The sequence below is a fragment of the Thamnophis sirtalis genome, unplaced genomic scaffold, assembly GCF_051295495.1.
Source record: "Thamnophis sirtalis isolate CommonGarterSnake01/CBP01778 unplaced genomic scaffold, rThaSir2_p1.2 scaffold_10, whole genome shotgun sequence".
NCBI classification, from domain to species: Eukaryota; Metazoa; Chordata; class Lepidosauria; order Squamata; family Natricidae; genus Thamnophis; species Thamnophis sirtalis.
This window is the reverse complement of record NW_028261390.1, coordinates 68,835,838-68,845,922: the sequence shown is the minus strand read 5'-3', so window position 1 is coordinate 68,845,922 and position 10,085 is coordinate 68,835,838. Positions and strand designations below refer to the sequence as shown.

Sequence of the window (10,085 nt, the reverse complement as noted above, 5' to 3'; positions counted from 1 at the left end):
ACCGTTTGCAACATTTATTTCTTTGAATGCAGGAAATATGGATATTTTGATTAGTTTCTATACACCGTATGAAACCTGGTGAGTCCCTCACCCTTACCGTTTGGCTCACAAAATAATTATTCTGTTTCAGCCTGGGCTGGAAGGAAGAAAATGGAATAAAAAAAGGGGGGTTTTCATTTCTGAAAACCATACCCATATCAATGGACTTCTTTTGGCAATTCCAATAGTCCTTGATTTACGATCACAATGAAACCCAAAATGTTTGTTGCGAAGCGAAACATTTGTTAAGTGAATTTTTCTCCCATCTGATGACTTTTCATTCTGCAGTCGTTGTTAAGTGAACCACTGCAGTTGTTCAGTTAGTAACATTAGTCATTAAATGAATCGGGCTTCTCCCTTGGCTTGGCTTGTCGGAAGGTCGCAAAAGGGGATCACGTGGGCACTGCAACCGTCATAAATACGAGTCAGTTGCCAAGCATCTGAATTTTTGATCAACTGACCACGTGGAGGCTGCAACGATCATAAGTGTTCAAAAAAAGTTCATAAGTTGCTTTTTCAGTGCTGTTTTAACTTCAAATCAGCTTCCTAGAATGTTCTCCACTGTCCTCACCACTCTCTGTGTGGACTTTCTATCTGAGGCAGGGCGGCCACCAAACCAAGCAGAGAGTGTTTGTTAAAACACTCTCTAAATGAGAGCCACTAAATGAACTGTTGTTAAATCAAGGATTACTTTTAAATATGGAAATTATTCATGCTCTTCAGTGGAGTCCGTCCCCCCCCCCCAAACAACTTTTCAGTCTGGCTTAGAAAGTGCCAGAAACAGAAATAACTCTGAGGCGTTTGCATGGAGTTTGCTGAGCTCTGGGTTGGCTTAATTAAATTGTGATTTCTGTAGGGATTTAGAACGGACGAGTTAAGTACCTGTCTTTTGTGGGAGAGGCGTGTTCCCTGCTTAACCCAGGTGGTTAAGCAGACAACAATTAAATTTCATTTCATCCACATCCAAATCCAAATTAAAATAAAAAAAAATGAAATGCAATTTGTATTTTGCAGGCGTTCCTCCATTGACTTTCCCTTCCAGCTCTTTGACATTTCTTAAAAGGTAAAGGTTCCCCTCGCACATCTGTGCGAGTTGTTCCCGACTCTAGGGGGCGGTGCTCATCTCCGTTTCAAAGCCGAAGAACCAGCGTTGTCCGAAGACGTCTCCGTGGTCATGTGGCTGGCATGACTAAATGCCGAAGGGGCACGGAACACTGTTATCTTCCCACCAAAGTGGTTCCTATTTTTCTACTTGCATTTTTTATGTGTTTTTGAACAGATAGGTCCACATTTTTTACTTGCTAGCAAATTTTGGAGGGGGTCCCAGCTGCCTTACACTTCTTAACACTTAGAATAACTTTATTAGTCACTTTGAATGTACACGAATCGGCATACATTAAAATGAAATTTCGTTACATACAGCTCTCAGAGGGTCACCACCTTCAATATGCACTACATAAACATGACAAAATAGACAAATAAATAAATAAATACAAAATTATGCATATACCCACATATATTATATGACACAGAGAAACAACACAGTCTAGTTCGCATGTGTACATGGCGAGAGAAACAAATCTTGAGAGTTTAACAGATGGCCGGCCTAGGGACAAAGCTGTTACAGAATCTGGTAGTCCAGCTAGAAATATTTCGAAATCCCCCCCCCCCCAAAAGGGGAATAACAGAAACAGACCATACAGTAGGTGTGTGGGGGTCTCTAACGAAGCTTTGAGCTCTAAGCACACAGCGCTTAGAAGCAGTATCCTGAATAATGGGAAGCGAGCTTCCTAGAATGTTCTCCGCTGTCCTCACCACTCTCTGTATGGACTTTCTATCTGAGGCAGTGCGGCCACCAAACCAAGCAGGGATGCAATTTGTTAAAAGACTTTCAATTGTGCCTTTGTAAAAAGTGGCCAGGATAAAAGGAGAAAGATGTGCTTTCCTCATCCGACGCAGGAAATGCAGATGCTGGTTTACACACTTCCCTAAGGATGATGTGTGGAGAGATCAGTTCAGATTGTTAGTTATCTGCACCCCTGGATACTTAATACTATTTACCACCTCTATAGCTGCATCCTAGATACTGAGTGGAGTATAACCGTGCTGGCTCTTTCTAAAATCTACAACGATCTTCTTCTTTTTAATCAACATTTAGAACCAGGTTCCTTTTATTGCACTGTCCATCAGAGCCATCACCTCTTCCCTACATGCATCTTCATTGTCATTATTGAGTCTGTCATTTGCACCTCCATAACTGTCTGGTTTGGCTCTGCAATCCAACAAGAAAGACACGGACTTCAACGGATAATTAGATCTGCAGAAAAAACAATGGCTACCAATCTGCCTTCCACTGAGGACCTGTATACTGCATAAGTCAAAAAGAGGGCTGTGAAAATATTTACACACCCCTCGCATCCTGGACATAAATTGTTTCAACTTCTACCCTCAAAACGACGCTATAGGGCACTGCACACCAGAACAACTAGACACAACTATTCTACCAAATAGGTGCGAACTGGCAGGAACCCACCTCTGGTTGGAAGGGACCTTGTAGGTCATCTAGTCCAACCTACCACCCAAGCAGGAGACCCTACACCATTTCTGATAGAGGGCAGTCCAGTCTCTACTTGAAAGCCTCCAAGGATGAAGCTCCCATAACTTCCGAAGGCAACTTCTGCTCCATGGGTTGATTGTTCTCACTGTCAAGAAAAATTCTCTTTATTTCTAGGTTGAATCTCTCCTTGACCAGTTTCCATCCATTATTCCTTGTCTGGCCTTCGAGTGCTTTGGAAAATAGCTTACCCCTCCCCCTCTTTCTCTGTGGCAGTCCCTCAAATATTGGAAGATGCTCTCCTGTCTCCCCTGGTCCTTCTCTTCCCTAGACTAGCCAAGCCCAGTTCCTGCAACCGTTCATCGTATGTTTTAGTCTCCAGTCCCCTCATCATCTTGGTTGCTCTTCCCTGTCCTCTTTCTAGACTCTTACTGAGCCAAGGTGGCGCAGTGGTTAAATGCAGCACTGCAGGCTACTGCTAGATCAGCAGGTCAGCGGTTCAAATCTCACCGGCTCAGGGTTGACTCAGCCTTCCATCCTTCCGAGGTGGGTAAAATGAGGACCCGGATTGTTGGGGGCAATATGCTGACTCTCTGTAAACCGCTTAGAGAGGCCTGAAAGGCCTATGAAGCGGTATATAAGTCTACTGCTATTGCTATTGCTATTTTTATAGTGTGGTGACAAAAACTGGATGTAGTACTCTAGGTGTGGTCTTACTAAGGCTTTGTAGAGGGGTATTAATACTTCACATGATCTTAATTGTATCTTTACAATTAAGGGAGGACAAACCATGTTAAACACATAAAACAATACATCGTTAAAAGCACAACCTTCATACAATTCGGGTGGGGTCAATATCTTTAACCCCAGGCCTGTCGGGACAGCCAGGTTTTAAGGGCTGTGCGGAAGGTCTGGAGGGTGGTGAGGGTACGAATCTCCACGGGGAGTTCGTTCCATAGGGTCGGAGCTGCCACCGAGAAGGCTCTCCTCCGCGTGGTTGCCAGTCGACATTGACCGGCTGATGGAAGTCGGAGGAGGCCTAATCTATGTGATCTAATTGGTCGAGTGGAGGTAATTGGCAGTAGGCGGTCTCTCACCTACTTAACGACTACCGCGATTCACTTAACAATGGTGGCCAAAAAGGGCAACGTTCACTTAACCCCTTTCTCACTTAATGACAGAAACTGTGGGCTGAATTGTGGTGCTCAGATGAGGACTGCTGGTGAATTCTCCTGCCTTCCCGTTACAGCAACGTAGTGAACCGACCACGTAAAAAGATTGTACATGTGTCATAGGCAACAATTTGATTCCACAATATGGAGTTCCATATTGCATCCTTTATTGGGACTATAATATAGTTGAAACCCAAGTCACATTTCCACTTAAGAGAAAAGGAGGATGGATGGGAGCCAGTGAATTAGCATCTTGTTTCCATGAAAACGCCTTAGCATGCTAAATTCATGTTAAGTATCCCAGCAGGTGACAAGGATGTTGTTGTGAGGATGCTGTGCTAAGTCAGACTTAGAGGATAACACAATGACAGAGTTGGAAGGGACCTTGGAGGTCTTCTAGTCCAACCCCCTTGTTCAGGCAGGAAACCCCTATACCACTTCAGACAAATGCTTTTACTTTTTTTCAGGGGGCAACTGGACGTTGATTTTTTTTCTTTTGAAGCCGTTTCGCTTCTCATCCAAGAAGCTTCTTCAGCTCTGACAGGATAGTGGGGAATGGAAGGATTTATATTCCTTGCAGACAGCTGGTCATTTGCGTCCTTCCAGAGGGTCGTTGAGGCCACTTGGAGATTTATCTGCGTCCTCAGGGTCACCCCAGTGGTGCAAACGGTTCCTTTAGTCTGTCATTTTTCCCCCCTCTGGAAATCCATTCCTACTGCCACACCATTCAAAGGGTTCTTCATCCCAAATTGTGTAGCTATGTCTAATCCGTGATTTAATATCTAGATAGCAAGACCTCTGTGTGTTCTACTCTACAGTTGTTAGGACCCCTGACTTCTGAGTATGCAGGCTGGGCTACGAGCATCAAAACTTCCACCGTCAAAACAAGGGAGAAACAAGGCAAACATTTAACCTCAGCAGTTAGGAAACTTCCCTGAACAACTGGGGCAGATGTTATGATGTCTCCCTGAAAGACACACAGTTGATTTTTTTGCAGAAACTTTACCATCCACTGAACACAACTTCACCAGGAAGACACATGAATGCATTTCCACTGGATTCCTTCCTTGGAAAGTTTTGAATTTCTGAGGCCAGGGAAAATGACCCCATTTGAAAATAATAATAATAATAATAATAATAATAATAATAATAATAATAATAATAATAGTAGTATAGTATAGTATAGTATAGTATAGTATAGTATAGTAGTGTAATGTAATGTAATGTAATGTAATGTAATGTAATGTAATGTAATGTAATGTAATATAATATAATAATAAACTAGTAAAATAAAATAAAGTAAAATAAAATACTAAAATAAACTAATAAAACAAAATGAAATTAATAGAATAAAATAATAAAATAATAAATAAAAGTAAAAAGATAAAAATAGAATAGAATAAAATAAAAATAAAAATTACTAAAAAAAAGTAAAAAAGTAAAAAAATTATAAAAATAATTATAATAATTATAAAATTAATTATAAAGATTATAAAAATTAATTATAAAAACTAATTATACAATTAATTATAAAAATTATTATAAAATTAATTATAAAATTAATTATAAAATTAATTATAAAAGTAATTATAAAAATTAATTATAAAAAGTAATTATAAAAATTAATTATAAAAATTAATTATAAAAATTAATTATAAAAATTAATTATAAAATTAATTATAAAATTAATTATAAAAATTAATTATAAAAATTAATTATAAAAATTAATTATAAAAATTATAAAAATTAATTATAATAATTATAATAATTATAATAATTATAATAATTATAAAAATAATTATAATAATTATAATAATTATAATAATTATAAAAATTAATTATAAAAATTATAAAAATTAATTATAAAAATTATAAAAATTGTAAAAATTATAAAAATTGTAAAAATTGTAAAAATTATAAAAATTGTAAAAATTATAAAAATTGTAAAAATTGTAAAAGATAAAATTGATAAAATTGATAAAATTGATAAAATTGATAAAATTGATAAAATTGATTAATAAAATTAATAAAATTGATTAATAAAATTAATAAAATTGATTAATAAAATTAATAAAATTAATAAAATTAATAAAAATATTAAAATAACAACTTTCTCCCCAAGGGATCCCCAGCGTGCCCGGAGCTTGTCCCCATGTAACCCATCGGTTGTGCAGAAGACAATACGGGGCACCTAACATCAAACGGCTGATGTACCTTCGAAACCTAGGTAGGTTCTGTGCATCACCCCAGAACACCTTTTGATCTTCTACGTTTTAACCACCCGTGCCGGAATTTCAACTTCTTTGTTTGTTTCCAGAAAGCTACGCCTTCTTTTCAAAAACATTTCAGGCTTCAGGAGCCTTACTAAGCACGCCAGCAAACGATAAAGGCTCCACGTTCCTTCCTCCCCCCCCCCCACCTTTCTCGTAGTACAAATACAGGCTCCCAGGTAATCATTTACCATTTTTCTTTCTGACTTGAAGGTTGCAAACTCTCTAGAACGCCCGTAGGAGAGAGAAAAATAAACATTTAGGACGGTCAAACACAGCTGCTCCCAAGGCGGCTGCAACCTCAGTTACACCATTATACAACTGCAGAGGGGAGGTCTATAGATCTCCAGCTTCACTTGGAGAAAGAAACCATTTTTCTTTGGGGAGGCGTCAGCGGGAAAACAACCGAGAATAAGTTCAATAACCGCTCCGCCTACGTCAAATCCACCGGATCACCATGGCTTCTCCCACAACGAAGGAGTTGCTATATTGAGAGCCCATGTTTTTTTTAAAAAAACGTTCCCAACAACCTGGTGAGGTAGGCCGGAGACAACGAGGTCGTGATTTGTAGAGTAGAAAAGTCACACGGAAAGGAAATTTCCCCCTAAAGTCTTCCCACGATTCAGTCCAGTTCCCACTATATCACACCATCTTTTTTTTTTTTTTTTTAAAGATTTTATTGGTAAAACACACCATCTTTTTAAAGTGCTAGGCAACTTTACGGTTTTACACACACACATACACACACACACACACACACACGCACACACACACACGCACACCCCTGCCGTGTGTCCCAAAGGTGCTTTTTTTCAAGAGGCCACGGGCCTTCCTTTGTTTTTTATTTCCTTGAAGAGGTTTCGCTTCTCATCCCAGAAGCTTCTTCAGTTCTGAGCGAAGGGTGGAGAAATGGAAGGAATCCGATGACCTCCATGTGACCTCAGCGACTCTCAGGAAGAGGATTAACAACCAGAGGACTGCAAGGAACATGGCTGAAGAATGGAAGGGTTTATGTTCCTTGCAGTTCCTTAGGACGCTTTCTGAGAGTCGTTGAGGCCACTGAAATGTTTTTGAAAAGAAGTTGAAATTATTCCGGCACGGGTGGTTAAAATGTAGACGATCAAAAGGTGTTGTGGGGTAATGTACAGAACCTACCTACGTTTCGAAGGTGCATCAGCCGTTTGATGTTAGGTGTCCCGCGTTGTCTTCTGCACACAACTAATCAGTGGAACTCCTTGCCACCAGAAGTTGTGAGTGCTCCAACACTGGAGGTTTTGAAGAAGCGGAGGGACTAGAGGTGGGTTACTGCTGGTTTGGCTTGGATTGGCTCAACCGGTAGTAGTGGCGGCGGAAGGCTCCGCCCACCCGCCCGGATGCTTCTAAGCTTGCGCAGAAGCGTCTCACAAACACGGGAGCGCGCCAGAACTGGTAGTAACAAAATTGGCAACCCACCACTGGCCAGGAGATCCATTTATCTGAAACGGTATAGGGTCTCCTGCTTGAACAAGGGGTTGGACTAGAAGACCTCCAAGGTCCCTCTGTTACAGGTAGTCCTAGATTTGCCACAGTTCCCTTACAACTTTTACAACTGTTCCAACAACACCGAATAAAGTGGCATACGACCGTTTTTCACAGTTACGACCTTTGAAGCCTCCCCGTGGTCGCGTGACCGAAATCCAGCTGCTTGGCCACTGGTTCCTACTTACGACCGTCGCTGTCACTTTCTGGCAAGCCACATCCATCTTCAAGCCAGGTTCCCTTAACAACCGCCTGATTTGCCGGTGACCACCGCCGTGAGAGAGGTCGTAAAACAGGGCAGAGCTCACTTAACAACACCTCTCCCTTAACAAGGGAAGCGTTGGGCTCCATTGCAGTTCTAAGTCGAGGAGCTTGGCTTCGAGCCTCCTCTGCCAGCTGCAGCCTACCTGCGCCGGCTGTTGGACTCGAATGTGGGAATCAGATCGACTTACTTCGGAGAAAGTGAAATCCCCCCCACCTCCTACGCGGCGCCAGGAGGGGATCTCGGAAGAAAGGATCCCGGATTCTCCCGCAGATCCAGGTGAGCAGGGCACAGGTGATCCGCGGGATAGAAAAAGTTGCGCAAAGGGAAGAAAAATCGCGCAGGGCGAAGCAGCCAACTCACCTGTCGCCTCGGGGTCGTTCCGGAATGGAAGCAGGCTGTGGATCGCGGTCTGCCATCCCCGGAACTAAGTCGGTTAGTCAATCAGTTTCTCTCTCTCTCTCTCTTTCTCCCACTTTCTCTTTCTTTCTGCCTCTCGCCAAACACGCTCTGTTTCTGCCTCTCTTTCCCTCCCCCTCTCTCTGCCTCTCCCACTTTCTCCCTCCCTCTCTCTTTCTCTCTCTCCCCCTCTCTCTCGGTATCTCCCACTTTATCTCTCTCTCCCCCCTCTCTCCCTCTTTCTCTCTCCCAGTTTCTCTCTCTTTCTGCCTCTCTCCCTCCCACTCTCTCTGTCTCTCTTTCTCCCACTCTCTTTCTTTCTGCCCCACTCTCTCTCTGTCTGTCTCTCCCAGTTTCTTTCTTTCTGCCTCTCTCTCTCTCCCTCTCTCGCTATCCCTCCCACTTTCTCGCTCTTTCTCCCTCTCTCCCTCACTCTTTCTCTCTTTTTGCCTCTCTTTCCCACTCTGTCTCTCCCAATTTTCTCTCTCTTCCTCCGTCTTTCTCTCTCACTCTTTCTGCCTCTCTCCCACTCTCTCTGTTTCTCCCACTTTCTCGCTCTTTCCTCCCTCCCTCCCTCTCTCTTTTGCCTCTCTCTATCTCTCCCACTTTCTCCTTCCCCCTCTCTCCCCCCTCTCTCACTTTCTCTCTCCCCCTCCTTCTTTCTCTATTTCTGCCACTCTCTCCCCCACTCTCTCGCTCTTTTTCCCTCCCTCTTTCTCTCTTTTCGCCTCTCTCTCTCCCCCTCTCCCCGACTCTGGATCTTTTCGCAGGAGCCCGTCCGAATGACCGCCCCTCATTGGGCAGCGGGCGTCACGTGGACGACCAAGCCGGAGTGAGAGAGTCTCTCTCTCTGTGTGTGTGTGTGTGTGTGTGTGTGTGTGTGTGTGTGTGTGTGGAGGGGGGGGGTTTCGTGTGTGGAAAAGTTTTACGAAGTTTTTGGAGTGAACCAGGACCCTTCTTTTCTTGCAAGCGAGCCGGGAGTGGGGGGAATCTCAGCCGACAAAGGATGAAAGGAAAGTCCCAAGTTTGTTTGTTTGTTAGAAAACAACAGCAACAACAATCAATCAGTCAATCAACAATCTTTCTTGCTTTGCTTTTGCCAGGTAGATTTGGGATGCTGTCCTCCCCCCCCCGCCTTCCCCCCCCCAAAAAACTCCCAGGAGGAGTTCCTGAAGGGGAATAGGACTCAGGAGTCAGGATCCCGACCTGAGCCATTCACAAGGAAGTCCCCAAGGCGCTTTTTACAGGAGGCAACTGGACTTTCTGGTTTTTTTCTTCTGAAGTCGTTTTTCCTTCTTCTCCAAGAAGCTTCTTCAGAGCTGAAGAAGCTTCTTGGAGGAGAAGCGAAACGCCTTCAAAAGAAAAAAAAACCCAAGAAAAAGTCCAGTTGCCTCCCGTAAAAGCACCTTTGAGACAACCAGAACCTGGATGGCTGAGAATCTCTACAGACTTTGAGCTAATACAATTGTACAATTTGATAGCTTATTAGTAACCTTGGCTATCCCTAAGTGTTGTATCTTTTTATTCTTGATGAATGCAGTTTATTCTCCTTATGTACACGGAGAGCATCTGCACCAAAGACAAATTCCTTGTGTTTCCAATCACACTTGGCCAATAAAGAATTCTATTCTATTCTATCCTATCCTATTCTATTCCATTCCATTCCTCCTCTCCTCTTCTCTTCTCTTCTCTTCTCTTCTCTTCTCTTCTCTTCTCTTCTCTTCTCTCCTCTCCTATTCTATTCTTTCCATATTCTATTCTATTCTTTCCATATTATATTCTATTTTATTCTATTCTTTCCATATTCTATTCTATTCTATTCTATTCTGTTCTGTTCCATTGCATTCCACTCCACTCCATTCTTAGTCTTA

At 42.2% G+C, this 10,085-nt stretch overlaps 1 protein-coding gene across 2 annotated transcripts in view; it reads right to left on the bottom strand.

The window, feature by feature from the left end:
- The window catches only part of PGCKA1 (PDCD10 and GCKIII kinases associated 1), a 40,483-nt gene extending 32,091 nt beyond the window's left edge, over positions 1-8,392 (bottom strand). For both annotated transcript variants that reach the window (XM_087724803.1, XM_087724802.1), the window contains exon 1: positions 8,179-8,392. The gene's annotated coding sequence lies outside the window, so the exon portion shown is untranslated. The remainder of the gene's footprint in view (positions 1-8,178) is intronic.
- Positions 8,393-10,085: the final 1,693 nt, after the last annotated feature.